Below are 18,009 nucleotides of genomic sequence, written 5' to 3'. Positions count from 1 at the left end.
GTACATCTGATTAAGGGCCCCCATAGGCACCCTTTCTGAACACCAGGGGGAGTAAGACATAACAGGCCTCCTTCACCAGGCCTTTCGATAGAGCATGAGAAAAAATAAATTATGGCTTATTGTTTAGATCCCTTCTTAAATAGGCTCTTCCTTCTCTCTATGGCTGAAGATGACAGTCTATTTGTATTCATTTAAAAGAGTATGTAAATGTTCTTTAAAAGCAATAAAATGGATTCTATCACCCCGCTGTCAAAGTTGCACTAACGGGGAGGGGTTAAGAAAGCAGATGCTGGGCCCAACCCCCTTGGGTTTGAGTTCCAGAAACAGCACTTAGTAGCTGTGTCACCAATGTCTGGTTACTTAACCTCTCACACCTCGATTTTCCTGTTTGTAAAATGGGCACCTTGTAGGATGGTTATGAGAATCGAGGGGTTACTACAGATAAAGCTTGGAACAAAGCCTGGGGTATAGTAAGCAGTCAATGAATATTAGCTAGTGCTTGTATCAAAAAGATCACCAGGAAATTTTAATTTTAGATTTGAATTCTTCCATACTTCAACAATTCCAAGTACTTTATATTAAAAATCATCCAATTCAGATATGGTAAAGCCAGTGGAGCCTTTGACAAAAAAGTGATATTTAAAGGTAGAACTGAGTGTCATTCTTCATACACAGCCAAGGTCACTTATTCTAGCAATCTATGATAAGAATATACAGAAAATAATGAATCTGTACTGTCATAAAATGGCTACTACATATTTTAGATATACAAAAACGCACTCGCAAAGAATGAACTAATAAAATGAGTGTACCTAATGAGGAAAGACAGTGATCTGTTAGAATATCACTATCGTAAACTTTCCCCAGAGGATGTAAGAAATTAGGCGAAGAAAAGGAGCATATGGTACTTAAGGACAACTTATACACGTTTTCAGTCTGACAACATCCAAAACGACTCTAGCAGTAGTTATTTCACTAAAATGCATATACTTTTATAATTCCACAAAATTGTTTTGATTACAACAGATTATCCTCTACGATGTTATGTCATTTTAACAAAATGAGCAGCCAATAAGGAAGCTCTGGGTCAGTTTTCCCCACATGAGAAATGATGGCACATTTACCATGGACGGAGGCCACGGAATAAACATGGCTGTATCAAACATTCCTGATGGCAAGGGAGAACTCTGCTTGCATGTTTTTTCGTACTAGCGCACATAAATTTTTTCCCCTGTGGATCTTCAGCGAGGCAAGGCAGTTGCCTTGGCTGTATGGAATTCAGCAAACAGAAATGCATGACCAGTGACCACACACTTGCATCTGGATGAGGTTTTGGCTGACTGCGCTTTGGGATTTTAACATTAGCCACTAACAAGGATCCCCTTCTTTTTGACTATATAAGTCAACTCTGAGAGCCACGGGGTAGAGTGAATTTTTTTGGTAGCTTCTTCCATGTCTACCAAGCGCTGAGAGTGTAGGTGGCAGAGCCTGACTCTCTTGTCATCTGTACCTCTTGCAGTTGGAGGAACCAGAGTCTGGCAAGAAATCGGAATGACGGGGGAGAGGGAGGACTTCAAGAGTGAAGTGAAACATTCTTTTTAGCATCCTAGTGACATGTGTGGGGGGAAAACGGATACAGATATCTGACAGAATGACACAGAGGTCAAAAGCATGGCCTCAGCCTGGGCTTGAATCCAGCTCCACACCTACCAGCCCTGTAACTTGGATTCATTTGCTTAACCTCCTTAAGCTTCATTTCTTCATTCTGTAAGTTGGGGAGATAGTAGTCTCTTCCTTACAAGGTAGTCATGGGAATGAAACAAGATGGTACTTATAAAATGCTTTATCTTGTAGTGTGTTTTAAAATCCTCCCAAAACTCCTATGAAGTAGATACTGTTGTACTCATTTTGCTGATGGGAAACTGAGGCTCAGAGGCATTCTGTAACTTGCCCACTGTCACCCAGCAGGTAAGTGGAGGGAGCTGGACACAAGCCCAGGATTTCTCTAAAGCTGATGCTCATCACTCCTGCTTTATGCTCTTCTCATTGGCCCATATGGCAAAATCCCAGCAAGTTAGGACTAGGGGATTCTCAGCTCCACTGACCAGCCCTTCCTTTTAGAGTGAAGGAATAATATTAAGAACAGTTCAGTGATCAAGCTGAACCAACGTAAACTAAACTCAAGGGTAGAAGGCGGGTCCAAGAAATCAATTCTAAAGCCTCTTCCCCCAGCAGTGTTTCCTCTGTTGGTTCATATCCCCAGCAAGGAAGAGCACAGAGTAAATTGAGAAAAATGTTCAACCCAGATACTAAAATAACAATGACTGACTGGGGTAAGGCAGAAGTAGAAGGGTGAAGAAGGGGCCAGGGGGACCCTCTTTTTTTTTTTTCAAAGCCTGTTAGTTTAGTTTCTAAAAATGTTAGTTGAATGTGGTATAAAATCCAACCTTTTTGAAAAGCAAACAAATTTGAGATTTCCAGACCCATTATTTATTAATTGTTCATTAAACACCTGTTATCCATAAACAACAGGCCTTAGGCAAAACCAAAGAACAATTAGCTTTTTCTAGTGTCAACAGAAAACTAGTCCACAAACTCCCAGCCGGTCTTCCCAGCTTCTGACATTGGCCTCAAATATACATACTCAAAAATTCAGAAGAGAAATTTAAAATAAATGTTACTAAATGCTTGCTCCTTCTTCGGCTTCAGAATTCACACAAATGAGACCTGTAGCGTGTAAAGGTTTTACTTATTTAACTGGCTTCAATATTCAATTTGCATTTATACATTGGTCTCTGTGTTTGAGAACGCTTCATCTATTTGTATGAATTTGATACTATCCGGTTTAGACTGAATACCTGTAGAGGGCAGCATGCCATATTTATTTAACGGACAAATACAGAATCTTTCCTAATGGTGGCGGTGGTTATCATCGTCATCACCATCACCATCATCATCACCATCACCGCTCTCATCATTGTCACCATCATCATCACCATTATCATTATCATCACTGTTCCTATCATATTCCTGGGTTTTGATCTTAAAGAAAATTTCCATTACAAAGCTGCAAGTAGGCGACGGGTATATAATCTTTCTCTTCTTTATGAAGATTAATTGTGCTGATATTTCCTGACATTATTTTACTTAAAATGCAAAAGGCTCTCCCACTTGCACACCACAAAAACTCCTCTATTATGTAAGACGTTGGCATAAAATTCTGCCATTCTGCTATTTAAATAATTCAAAACATTTAACACAACATGCAAAGGCCTATCACTAACAGAGAGCTGTGGGCAGAGGAATCAAACAGAAAGTTCCTCACCAAGGTATGTTTTCCCTCACATTAGCCTGTGGTCTGACAAACACTCCCTGTTGAATCTGTTTCTTTAAGATTCTAAAAATAAATTCATCTGTAAGTGACTCTGCTGTAATACATACAGTGAGTCAGATCAAGGAGTAAGAGCCATTTATAGAATGTGAACTAAACACTGGCCTGAGACAACCATTTAACCCTCACCAAACAGAGAAGTGGCATTTCGGATTGTACAGAGCTTGATCTGCAAGGCTATTTTGAAACAGAAAGATTCTTCTATTATAACTTTGGCTAAAAATATTAGAATATGACCAGAGGCTACCACAAGGTCAAAACATTTGTTAAGAGAACGAAATGTTACCAGTATAAGAGTGTGCAAGCGTCCATCTATGAAATCTTGGACACACTCAGGCCCAAACATATTATTAGCCATCCGTATTCATACATATGTAAGTAGAGACTGTATTTGGTGCAGAACAACAAGCTGTCATTCTATACATTCTCATATAAAGAAGCAGATGGGAGTATTTTGGCTTGCATTGTACAGTGGTTTCGAGTGGATTTGTGTGACCATAAATAAGTCATTTAACATCTCTGAGCCTCAATTTCTTCATCTATAAAATGGAAATAAGTACAGTCCCTACCTCAAGACGTTGATGTGAAGATTAACTAAGAAAATGTATATAAAACACTCAGTACCCATAATACAAGTTTAAGAAATGCCAGCTGTAATTCTGCTCTCTTCAGCCCCAGCTGTTATGGGATGGTGCAGTCTCCCTCCTCTTTGGGTGCCCCTTCATTGCTAGAGTACATCTTCATAGTCTTATAATAGCTGCCTCAGGGGAAAGTGTGATGACTACAAGTTGCTAAGGGTTTTCTTTCCCTTCCTGCATGGCTGATGTAATGTAGATCTTTAGGAGGATATATGATCGGAGGGAGGAAGGGTGTTGTGTGCGCGTGCGTGCGTGTGTGTGTGTGTGTGTGTGTGTGTGTGAGAGAGAGAGAGAGACAGAGACAGAGAGAGAGAGAGAACGGATGTGTGTATGCGTACAAGAATTCACCTGGTGACAAGAGAAACTTGCCACTCACCTCACCTGAGTTTCACCCACAGGAAACATTCGACGTTGCCTGCACACAGATCTCCAACCTCGCACACTGCAAAGAGCTGCATTGCAAGGAATATGACTTCATATCACAATGTTCATCACTGACCTCCACCCTGGTAATAAGATCCTTTTTGGCCCTTGTGCAGTTAGCATCCACCTGAGACTTCCTAACCATCTCCTCGATAGCAAATTGGCAGCAAGTATTAGGAAATTCCATGCTGGTATTTGGATGAGTCGTCTCCATTGACATCGTTTATTTAGATTACAGACGCTTCCTCAATTATAACAATACATCAACCATTTCAGGTTTTTCTTTCACCTCCGGATACATGTTGCCCTTAATAAATGAAGCTGAAGTCAGAACACATGCTGGTATGACGACACCATCCTGTCTTTCAGGTGTGGTTTCAGGGTCACACTGAACACTTGCGTCTGGGAGGCTGACTTCACAGCACAGCCCGGCCACATTCTGCTACTCAGGGGGGTGAGATCATGGTGCTGGCATGAATTTATCGGTCTTTTAAACGAATGGGGTTGAATTCAATCTACTGACCTTGATTGGGAGGCTAGTGATACAAGCTGTGTAAAATAAAACAAGACAAAATAAACAAGGGAAAACCACAGCGCATGCAGCCACTTGGTTCAGAAGTGACACTACTGAATTTGGTCTGTGAAGGTCTTGTCACATGAAAGCCTAGAAATAGCTATGACCTAAACATGGGGGTAGGAGACGACCCATTTAGAAATGGATGGACACATTCCATTGTGTTTGTATAGTGTTTAAAATCTATTTTGGGGCAAGGGGATATTGTAAATACTTTCCTTTGTTCATAACTATCATAACCCAAACTTTCTGGCTCTCGGCATTTTTCAGTAAACCTGCGTGCCAATAGTTTTTTACACACTGCCTGACAAGGCAAACATTATTCTACCAGAGACGCAGGATTCCCTGTGACCCCTCTGAATCTCCAGGGCCAGCCAAGACTAGATTGGACTTTCTGCCTAACCCTAGTCTGGACATCTCTAGGGGCTGCCCTAAGTCTCACTGCACAATTCCAAGGCCACTCAGTTCTGAGGGCCCTCAGGAGATGTTGCCATATTAGGCATGTGGAAATGTCCACACCATTCTGAAATTCTTTTGGAAATAGAGATTTAATATAACTTTTTCGATTAGCCTTCAATTCCAAATTTGGGACTAGACTTTAGGTGAAATTAATTCAGGGACTCCTCATTGGTTTTGTAAAATGTTAATGCCAGCAAGCATTCCTTCATCTCCAATAGTAACTGGATCATAGATTTTCATTTAATTCTCTCTTTTTCATTTGATTGTCTCTTTGGTTAATGGCATTTCTATAGCAGAGGACACAGCAATCTTCACAGACATCTCTTGACTCTAAAGTGGCTGGCTGGATAAGCATATTATTAAACGCAGGTTAATCTGTGGCCTCTTTCCTCTTCACCATGATGGCTCTGGATGACAGTAAGGGGGGAGCCTGGGGCCAGGTATGGAAAAGTGAATGGTATAGGCATTTCCTGGATATATGGTTCCTAGTATCTCCATAATGCCAAATATAAATTGTAGTTAGAAACTGTTACCCTATAAACACCTTCATCACTTAAAGAAGATTCCTTCTGGAAACAATAATGATCTTTATTAGGTACCAGGCCTGTGTGAAGATCTGGTGATACCAAGACATGACCTTGGTGGGTGTGATTTCATAGGAAAAGTGGGCTCTAGAATGTTCCCTTTAATAGTAAAATTCTTTAGTAGCATGTTCACTAAGACACTTGGTATAAATGGAACCACCTCTTCCAAGTGGATTTAGTTATTGAAGAAATTAAAGGAATTCCCTCCAAGGTAGCTTTTCTCATCAGATGGCTCCAAAACAAAAACCTCAACAATATTAGCATAAAGGGTTCAGGAATAGTGATTTTTGGCATTTCCAAAGAGTAGGTTCTTTCTATTTCTGCTACCTCAATAACAGAGAATAAGTCAGAGACTTGGCATTGACTGCTCCACTGATCTATTAATTCTAAGTCTTTCACTGATTCAGTTCCAACTATATGTGTGATGGAGACAACTTTTATTTACTGTTTAAATCATACAGTAATCTAAGCAAACTCATCAGTTCAAGGATATTAAATTAAAATCTATTTACTATTGAGTAGGATTTAATTTAAGATGGAAGCTTCCTGGAGATCCAAATCTGGGGTCTAGTGAAACCATCCTATTCTAGAAATAATGTCAGAAGACTGTTTGGGTGCTTACCTAGTAAGGCACCAGTGTCCTGTTAGTAATAGATCTGTGCAAAATAATTTACCATGTTAATACCCTTTCTTCCTCCTATCCAGTTATTCCATATTGATGAATCTCTTATTTAAGCATTATCAAAAGGTCACTAGCCAGTTCTATATCTAATTCAAAAATGTATTATTAGGCTTATACCATATCAATCTTAAGAAATGACCAGTTCTGTGAGAATGATCTGAATAGCCATAGTCATATTTTTTCCTATATTGAGAATCAGGGTCAGACCTTCTCAATTTTCAGGGCCATTTTTACTTTAAAATTTAAAAAATTTTACTTTATTGTTGTAAGAACACTTAACATAAGATATAACCACTTAACAAATTTTTAAGTATATTATTACATTTTATTATACATTATTATATATTATTATTATTACACTTTATTATACATTGTTGTTGACTATTAGTACAATGTTGTACAGAAGGTCTCTAGAGCTTACTCATCTGGTTTGACTGACACTTCATGCTGGTTGATTAGGAACTCCCCTACTTCTCCTTTCTCTGAGCCCCTGGCAACCACCATTCCACCCTCTGATTCTATGAATTCAACTATTTTTGATACCTCATATAAACAGAATCCTGCTGTATTTGTCTTTCTGTGACTGGCTCATTTCACTTAACATAATAACTTCTTGGCCAACATGTATGTGAAAAAATGCTCAATGTCACTCACTAATCATCAGGGAAATGCAAATCAGAACCACAATGAGATTAACACCTCATACCTGTCATGGCAGCTATTATCAAAAAAAACAAAGACAAGTGTTGGCACGGCCGTGGAGAAGTTGGAAACCCTGCACATCGTTGGTGGGAATATACAATGGTGCAGCTTGATAGAAAACAGTACAGAAGTTCCACTTACCTCAACGTAATAAAGGCCATATATGACAAACCTACAGCCAACATCATTCTCAGTGGTGAAAAACTGAAACCATTTCCTCTAAGATCAGGAACAAGACAAGGTTGTCCACTCTCACCACTATTATTGAACAGAGTTTTGGAAGTTTTAGCCACAGCAATCAGAGAAGAAAAAGAAATAAAAGGAATCCAAATCAGAAAAGAACAAGTAAAGCTGTCACTGTTTGCATATGACATGATACTATCCATAGAGAATCCTAAAGAGGCTGCCAGAAAACTACTAGAGCTAATCAATGAATTGGTAAAGTAGCAGGATACAAAATTAATGCACAGAAATCTCTTGCATTCCTATACACTAATGATGAAAAATCCGTAAGAGAAATTAAGGAAACACTCCCATTTACCATTGTAACAAAAAGTTAATAAATAAAATGCCTAGGAATAAACCTACCTAAGGAGATAAAAGACCTATATGCAGAAAACTCTAAGACACTGATGAAAGAAATTAAAGATGATACAAATAGATGGAGAGATATAACATGTTCTTGGATTGGAAGAATCAACATTGTGAAAATGACTGTACTACCCAAAGCAATCTACAGGTTCAATGCAATCCCTATCAAACTACCAACGGCATTTTTCACAGAACTGGAACAAAAAATTTCACAATTTGTATGGAAACACAAAAGACCCCAAATAGCCAAAGCAATCTTGAGAAAGAAAAACGGAGCTGGAGGAATCAGGCTCCCTGACTTCAGACTATACTACAAAGCTACAGTAATCAAGACAGTATGGTACTGGCACAAAAACAGAAATATAGATCAATGGAACAGGATAGAAAGCCCAGAGATAAACCCACGCACATATGGTCAACTTATTTTTGGTAAAGGAGGCAAGAATATACAATGGAGAAAAGACAGCCTCTTCAATAAGTGGTGCTGGGAAAACTGGACAGCTACATATAAAAGAATGAAATTAGAACACTCCCTAACATCATACACAAAAATAAACTCAACATGGATTAAAGACCTAAATGTAAGGTCAGACACCATAAAACTCTTAGAGGAAAACATAGGCAGAACACTCTATGACATAAATCACAGCAAGATCCTTTTTGACCCACCTCCTAAAGAAATGGAATTAAAAACGAAAATAAACAAATGGGACCTAATGAAACTTCAAAGCTTTGCACAGCAAAGGAAACCATAAACAAGATGAAAAGACAGCCCTCCGAATGGGAGAAAATATTTGCGAATGAAGCCACTGACAAAGGATTAATCTTCTAAATTTACAAGCAGCTCATGCAGCTCAATATCAAAAAGACAAACAACCCAATCCAAAAATGGGCAGAAGACCTAAACAGACATTTCTCCAAAGAAGATATACAGATTGCCAAAAAACACATGAAAGGATGCTCAACATCACTAATCATTAGAAAAATGCAAATCAAAACTACAATGAGGTATCACCTCACACCAGTCAGAATGGCCATCATCAAAAAATCTACAAACCATAAATGCTGGAGAGGGTGTGGAGAAAAGGGAACCCTCTTGCACGGTTGGTGGGAATGTAACTTGAAACAGCCACTATGGAGAACAGTATGGAGGCTCCTTAAAAAACTAAAAATGGAACTCCTATACGACCCAGCAATCCCACTACTGGGCATATACCCTGAGAAAACCATAATTCAAAAAGAGTCATGTACCACAATGTTCCTTGCAGCTCTATTTACAATAGCCAGGACATGGACGCAACCTAAGTGTCCATCGACAGATGAATGGATAAAGAAGATGTGGCACATATATACAATGGAATAATACTCAGCCATAAAAAGAAATGAAATTGAGTTATTTGTAGTGAGGTGGATGGACCTAGAGTCTGTTATACAGAGTAAGGTAAGTCAGAAAGAGAAAAACAAATGTCGTATGCTAACACATATATATGGAATCAAAAAAAAAAAAAAAGGATTGGTTCTGAAGAACCTAGGGGCAGGACAGGAATAAAGATGTTGATGTAGAGAATGGACTTGAGGACACGGGGAGGGAGAAGGGTAAGCTGGGATGGAGTGAGAGAGTGGCATGGAGATATATACACTACCAAATGTAAAACAGATAGCTAGTGGGAAGCAGCTGCATAGCACAGGGAGATGAGCTCAGTGCTTTGGGACCTCCTAGATGGGTGAGATAGGGAGGATGGGAGGGAGACGCAAGAGGGAGGAGGTATGGGGATGTATGTATATGTATAGCTGATTCACTTTGTTATAAAGCAGAAACTAACACAGCATTGTAAAGCAATTATACTCTAATAAAGATGTTAAAAAGAAAACAGTACAGAAGTTAAAAAAAAAAGAACTACCATATGATCCTGGAATTCCACTGCTGAGTATTTATTCAAAAGAATGGAAATCAAAATTTCAAAGAGATTTTAGCACTCCATGTTCACTGCAGCATTGTTAGCAATAGCCATGATGTGGAAACAACCTAAATGTCCATCGACAGATAAATGGATACAGAAAATATGGTGTATCCATGCTTAAAGAAGGGAATTCTATAATATGCAGTTTTTTTCAGAAAAAGCTAACAATTTTTGAGCATTTACTATGCTAAATGCTCACTTGCATTATTTCATTTAATCCTCATAAACACCTATATAGTTAATTATAATTATGTACCCATTTTTCAGGTGAGGAAGTGAGGCCAAGAGCAGCTCAATAATCTGCCTAAGGTCTCAGGACAGTAAGTGGTGGAACCAGCACTCAAGCCCAACTCTTCTGATTACAGATAAGTTCTGCTTTTCTCTGAAGCCCACACACTCTTCACTACCTCACGATATTGTTTCCATTTGTCAAGATTTAATTTCCTTGAAAGCAAATCTTTCCAAATCTAAAATCTTTTCAAATCTTAAAAGTTTGACTTATTCTGAATTTTCTAGAAGAATCTATGAGAAGACTGCAAAAGTTGTTTCTCTTATCTATATAGATTAAATATATCCCTGGTTCAAACCATATGGGATGAATTACTGTACCATCTTAAAAGTTATTGTTTTGAAAATCTTCACTAAATCAAGTCCATTTTATTATAATAATGCCTAAATTATGCAGAAGCTTACAAACTGTTTTCAAATCTCATTTTTTAAAAAGTCTTGCATTGAAGTACAAGGATATGCTTTGAGGAGAAAACTACTGGCTAGAAACTGTAAAGGACAATAGTAACACACTACATTTGTATGGTATGCTACAGTTTCACAGTAATTCTTGTAATCTTTTTTTAACATGAGACAGGCAGAAAGAGTTACTATTTGATACAGCTGAGGGTCAGAGAGGTACAACCACTAGCCCAAGGTCACACCTTTAGCCCATGACCACAATCCAGGTTTTCTAGTGCTGTGTCCAGTGCTGTTTCCCTATGAGCCTCTGTTCCCCACAAAACATGGAAACACCTTCTCCTTCCCAAGGTTTTCTACACTGTCATCCTGGAGAAACAGGGGCAGGTTTAGATGTGTGGTTTCCTTACTGAAAAGGATGGTGTCTATCTCAATGTCGAATGACAGGGACAAATAAGCAGGCACCGAACAATTTTCTCCTTAATAGCTCTCTCAAAATCTACCCAAGTGGGCTTCCCTGGTGGCACAGTGGTTGAGAGTCCGCCTGCCGATGCAGGGGACACGGGTTCGTGCCCTGGTCCGGGAGGATCCCACATGCCGCGGAGCGGCTGGACCTGTGAGCCATGGCCGCTGAGCCTGCGCATCCGGAGCCTGTGCTCCGCAGCGGGAGAGGCCACAACAGTGAGAGGCCCGCGTACAGCAAAAAAAAAAAAAATCTACCCAAGTTAGAGTAGGCCAAAGAGAGAGAAGGCATTTGTCCAGAAGAAACATTCCCCATTGGGAAGCATTCCCTGGGATATCCAGGAATCCTCTTGGCTAGGTGAGTGGTAGATTTGGATAACCATTCTCTTCCAGAACCAGGCTATGGGCCACCTAGTGCAACCTTGGAGCCATGCTGGCTGAGATCAAATCCCACCTCTCCCACTTGCTAGCTGTGGTCCTTCGAGGAAGTTATATAACCTCTCTGTGCCTGTTTCCTTTGGCAGCAAAATGAGGACAACCACCATCTACCTTGCAGGACAATTTAGGGGCTTCCATGAGTTAAATGTAAAGTACTTAGGACAAGACTTGGCAATGTGCCTGATGAGAGCCATTATTTTTATTACCTTAATGAATGAGCCTCTCGATTTCTTTACATATCAAGTGGGAATAATGACAAACCTGTAACAAGAATCAAATTATATTAAGTCTTTGAAAGTTCCTTATAAATCATAAAATGCTCTGTGCATCTCGAGAATAACTGCTGTTGTGCTGAAGAGAAAGCTGCAATGTCTGAATGATAATACCTGCCTTCCTATTGTAAGGAATTTACCCTTTCTCCTCAAACTGAAAAAGAAAGTGATTTATATTATGATCCCTAGCCTAACCCCATTGGCAGCTTGTTAGGCAGGAAGCAAATGGTTGAAGTTAGTGTCTAGCAAGGCGGGGTGCTTACCCAAGGCCTGGTGAGTCTCCACGTCTCAGGGGAGGCTCATGGAGATTTTGCTCACTGGGATGGGAGGCCTGGCCCAGCTGCGTGTGGCTGTATCTGTGTATAGATCTAGAATCCGAGAGTCCTACCGGTCCTGCAGGATTACCTGGACAAAGCCACAGGCCGCCTGGAGCCCTGAAAAATGGGACAACCGCTAACTGTGGGTGGCTACCCAGGGGAGCCTAGAGTCCTTCCACCAGTCCTGAAATCAGAGTTGCATCTGACAGAGAAGCAGATGTGTTGATGCAGGGTAAAAAAACAGAATGAAATGAATTTTTTCAGAGTTTGAGATGACATGTGATTTCTGACAAGATCGGTAGGAATGCAGTTGATACAAATGAAGGAAACATAAAAAAAAACCTCCTCCTTTTCCTACAGCATCATGCTCTCACCCAGCGGCATACACACAGACTCCAAGCTCTAATGTCTTTAGGAAGACATGGATGCCAAGTGGGGACAGCTGTTCCCCACGCCCTTTCCTGGTTCACTGTGGATGCTCCATCCTGAATGCCTGCTGGCTTCTCCCAGTGGAGTTCTACCCAGTTTTCCAAGTACAGTTTCAATACCATCTCCTTTACTAGGCTGCCTCTCAATCTCCACCTAGAACTAACTGCTTCCTACCGTGTCCTCATAAAACTTTCATTTGGACCCCTTTCATGCAGAGCTATCAAAGTTTGCCTAGTTTCATAATGAGTTGTGCAAACTGTCTCTGCCTTTTGCTTATAAGGGACTGCCTCTTGTCATCTCTGTGTCAGGGTGACACCTACACCGCATGCTGCTCAAAAGAGCCACTCAATAAATATTCATCAAGTGAATAAATAAATATTTGTTGACAATAATTAACTTGAACTGAGAACTTCATGGCCTCCAAGAAAGGCTCCGAATTTGTTAAATGAAACACTGCTCTTTTTTCTCCCTCTTACGCTTAAGGTTGTTTCACATAACATCTCCTGCCAGGAACTGCTCCCATTATTAAATTAAGTGCCAGGGGAGCGGCAGCACCTTCTGTGTCTAAGTACTGAGTGAAACTGTGATGAAGGGTTGTGATGAAATTGCTCCTAATTTCAGAGGTGACAACTGTCGACTTTATTTTTGTGCTCCTTCTGTCACAAGCCAGCGTGATTCCAATGGTGGATTTTGGAATTGTGTTTTCTGCTTTCCTCCTTCTACTCACCCCCTCGACCTGAGCCACTCTGAATACACGTACCCAGAGAGGAATTTCAGGCGTACTAATGAGAAAGCAGAGTCCACATTTCCTATTTGGAACCTGGGACTGTGCTAAAACCAGATTTTGTGCTTCTAACCTGTACTCACTCATTAGTTGTATGGATGAGAGTTCTCTGCACAGAGAACTGAGGGACAGGTGGACAGGGAGTTTCGAAGTAGGATCGTTTATTGTATTTTTCCTCTACAATTTGAGATTAACTTTGTCATGTAAACAATTAACGAGAGTTCTTCAGATGTTCTTCTGAATTGCTTTTCCCTCTCAGGGATATTGTTAAGCATCCCCTACACTGGCTCCCCTGTGGAGGCGTTCCATGGGTAAAATTCCAAATACAGTTCTCAAGTACATGGAATCATTCTTATGGATGATGTCAATAAAGACTTCCAAGAATTCCAGCATCCTTTCCTCAACTCTCTGAACTTCAGGCTGAAGCTTCAAGAATGGTACCCTCACGAGATCCCCTAAAGGTTATTGCCCACAATGCCCACTCCCAAGCTTTAGACTTGATAGCAACTTAGATAGCATAAACCTTTGTTTAAAGAATAAAAATATAAATGAACTACTGAACTGATGGATGAATAAATGAAATAACACATTCTTAGAAATAACACTTAGCTCTTCATAGTCACTGGATCCTAAATATCCTGATGGGGACTTATATATTTTTTATCCTGAATGAAAATCATAAAATGTCTTAGCTGAAAGAGACCTTAGTGATAGACTATATACGATTTTTAAAAGCCATGGCCTCACTAATGAACTTATCTATGAAACAGAAACAGACTCATAGACATAGAGAACAGACTTGTGGTTGCCAAAGGGAAGGGGGGTTAGAGGAGGGATGGACTGGGAATTTGGGGTTAGTAGATGCAAACTATTATATGTAGAATGGATAAACAACAATGTCCTACTGTATAGCACAGGGAACTACATTCAATATCCTGTGATAAACCATAATGGAAAAGAATATGAAAAATAATATATATCTGAATCACTTTGCTGTACAGCAGAAATTAACATGACATTGTAAATCAACTAGACTTCAATAAAATAAATTTTTTTTAAAAAAGTCATGGCTTGATTTGTTCAAATGAAATTAAGAGAAAACTGCTCCTCTGGTTGGAGTGTAGGTAGGGGCCTGGGACCTGCCACAGCTCTAAGAAATTACATAGCTTGTTCAACATCATACAGATCTCAGAGGCAGAGCCACGACTCCTGAGGTCCCGGCTTGGCTTTTCCTGCTGCATGCCACAGCCTTCTGCTGGTGAAGGGTTGTTTCTGGGTACTTACTGGGTAAAAGGACCTCTCCCTGACATTAAAACAAATGAGCCACAGACTGTAGGGAGTTTTGAACTGGACTTCCAGGTAGTCACATAGTTGAAGGTGGGTCCTCCTTACAGAAGTATTCCAGCTAATAAGTGAAGAAAGAATGATAAAAATACACTTCACCATTTTGCAATCCCCGAAGAGGTAATGGATCCAGGTGAGACTGCCAATGACTGCCAGCATCCCAAAGAGAGACGAGCAGATTTTGGTGCCTCCTGACAGAAGTATCCCACGTTGCCTATGAAGTACTCTTGCCAAAAAAATGGAACTTGATGTTAAATGAAGTCTAGAAAGCCCGAATTACCAATTTATGAGAAATACAAGAAACAAAGGAACTTGTTAAACTGACACCATGAAAATGGTATCAACCATATTCACTTTGTACAAAACTCTACAAACTCTTCAACAAATTTCAAGGCAAAACAAAAAAAAAAAAAAGGGGGGGGGAACAGATCTGTGATTTAAAAGCGTGTAAGAAGACATGTCAACCAATTTTAATGTATAGACCTTATTTCAGTCCCGATTAAAATTAAGGGCACTTATCTGGGAAAGCACCAAATGGCAGAGGTATACCCGTACTCCTGGGGTACTCCTGGCTGCAGCAGCAGCCCAGCCCACATCACAGAGTTCAAGGAAGCAAGGCTGAGCTGGGCCACCTGATCAAGGACAGGGAGACCAAATCCCTGGAGGAGATTTCTCTCTTCTCCTTTCCCATCAAGGAATCTAAAATCACTGACTTTCTCCTGGGCATGTGCCTCAAGGATGAGGGTTTGAAGATTATGTCCATGCAAAAGCAGACCTAGGCTAGCCAGTGGACCAGGTTCTGTTGCCATCTGGGACTACAATGGCCATGCCGGTCTGAGTATTAAGTGCTCCAAGGAGGTTGCCAGGGCCATCCTAGGGGCCATCATCCTGGTCAAGCTCTCCACTGTCCCCGTGCGGCAACGCTACTGGGAGAAGAAGACAGGCAGGTCCCACACTGTCCCTGCAAGGCACCAGCCTCCATGCTGAATGCCTCTTCCCACCCCCAGAGGCACTGGCATCATCTTGGCCTCTGCACTCAAGAAGTTGCTGCTGATGGCCAGTATGGATGACAGTCAAACCTCGGCCAGGGCCTGCACTGCCAACCTGGGCAACTATGATGCCATCTCCAAGACTTACAGCTCTCTCACCCTGACCTCTGAAAAGAGACCGTGTTCACCAAGTCTCCCTATCAGGAATCCAGAGACATCTCCTACAGACTCACACCAGAGTCTCCTTTTAGAGAGCCCAGGCTCCATCTATGGCCACCACTGTAGCATTTTTATACAAGAAATATAAAGTGAATTAATTAATTAAAAAATAAAGGGCCAAAATCCTATGAAACAAACAAGGAAATTTGAAGGATATTTTAAAATATTAAGAAACTATGGGTAACTTCTTAGGTGAAAATATGGTGTCATGGTTACTTTTCTTTAAAGAATACTTATCTTTCATACTTACATGCTGAAATACTTATGGATAAAATGCTATGATATCTGGGATATGCTTCAAATAACCTTGGGAGAGGCTGGAAGTGGGTAGACACACCGATGAAACATGACCAGTTGTGAGCTGATAATTGTTTAAGTTGGGTGGTAGGCTCATGCTGGGTCATTATCCTGATCTTTGTACTTACATAATATTTGAAATTTCTATAATTAAAATATTTAAGAAGTTTTGTTCACAATTATAACATAAGATAGTTTGGCTTAATTGTTTAAAAAAATGCTAAAAGCCAGGAAGGGATTTCATATGAAGGTAAGAAGCTTTGGGAAATGCAGGTGTCCCTCATTATGACTGGAGCATGAGGAATCTCTCCGAAGTGATAACAAGAGTATCCAACCCTTTTCAACTGAAGCAAGACTAGACCAGGACAGGAAACCTGCTGGTGGTGAGGGTGGTATCTCATGAAAAAGGCATGGTCTCACTGACTTGGTCTTGGTCTCACCAAGTATATTATGAGTGACAGCAGCAGCCCAGCCTCTGTATCTTGTAACTAATCATAACAGGACATTATGAAATTATATATTTTGCAACGTAATTAAAAGATCTTTCCATAACTGCAAGATTAAATCCCAAATGGCTAGCACAAATGACTGCCATCTGAACAAGCTTTGAAATGGCCAGGGTACTCACCCTCAAGACAGCATTCCTGAAGCAGATCAGAATGCTCCAGGCTAGCAAGAAGCCTCCCCGGATTCTAAGTTGCCCCCAAAGGATGCAGTGGCTTACACATTGGAAAGTTTATCTATGACTCTAAGCCACTCGAAGACCATTTGTAAATTACTGCTGGGGTAATTTACAAATATTGAGATTTGCTGACCTGAAGAAATAAAGATTTCCACAAATGCCTAATGTAGTCAGGCAGTCACTCACTGGCAAGATCTTGTCTGAATGTCATGAAGTCAAGTATGTCATCAAATATGACAGTTTCCAAAAGGGACCCAAGGTAGGTAACGATCAGTAATCAAGGGGTCAAATCAAAGTACATGGAGGGATCCATGTTACCTCTAACCATGTTACCTTTACCATGTTAAAGTTACCTCTAACTTTGTCCTTCAAAAACCCAAATCCAATGGAGCAATCACCCTTCATTCCGTTCACATAAAGTTGAAGTGATCTTTTATTCTAGGAGTAATGGCTTGATGATTTGACACCTATGAGTCATAAGCAGCCCTTGTAAAAAGCCCAGTGACAATGTGTTAGCTCACATTTAAGCCTCAGCTGTGTTTCCCACTCTGTTCCCGGTAGTCCCCATCTTCTTTGAATCTAGGGTGGGGTTCTGGGCCCTGGCTCAATGAGTGGACTCAGTTTCAGACCAAATATATTGCAGTGAACCTTAAAAATTCACACATTTGCAATGAGACTTTCTTCAAGGGGAAAATACATTTCTAGTTATTCGGCCAAAACAAGCAAACTGCTCAAAATGTTGAAATGGTGAGGCCTCCACTATTTCATTACTGCTCTGCTGAGGCAAGGAAGTGAAGATATTTTTCTTTGTGGTTCCAGCAAGCAGGCATACATTTATCAATCAGGACACTCTACAGTGGATGTCTAATCAGATACGCTGGTCCTCTGGGTAATTCCAAATTCCTGCATAGAAACCTTGGCTTCTTTTCTTTAATGACTGCATTTGGAGAATGAACTAAAATGGGCAAAATTTTCAATACATCTTGGAGAAGGGTTAAGCACAAAAGCCCTGTTAAACAACAATGGGATTTGTGTGTGAAACATGACACTGAACACTTTTGAGAAAGTTACTCTCCTCTTTCCC

At 40.4% G+C, this 18,009-nt stretch overlaps 1 protein-coding gene and 1 pseudogene across 2 annotated transcripts in view; one reads left to right on the top strand and one right to left on the bottom strand.

Moving 5' to 3' along the window:
* LOC103090177 (40S ribosomal protein S2 pseudogene) overlaps positions 1 to 16,044 on the top strand; it is a 58,154-nt pseudogene extending 42,110 nt beyond the window's left edge.
* CREB5 (cAMP responsive element binding protein 5) overlaps positions 1 to 18,009 on the bottom strand; it is a 405,433-nt gene that overhangs the window by 184,822 nt on the left and 202,602 nt on the right. The gene's annotated exons all lie outside the window — the stretch shown is intronic.

Source organism: Lipotes vexillifer, unplaced genomic scaffold (genome assembly GCF_000442215.2).
Source record: "Lipotes vexillifer unplaced genomic scaffold, Lipotes_vexillifer_v1.1 scaffold150, whole genome shotgun sequence".
NCBI lineage: Eukaryota > Metazoa > Chordata > Mammalia > Artiodactyla > Lipotidae > Lipotes > Lipotes vexillifer.
Note: the sequence above shows the minus strand (reverse complement) of the source record. Positions and strands in the feature narration are given on the sequence as shown.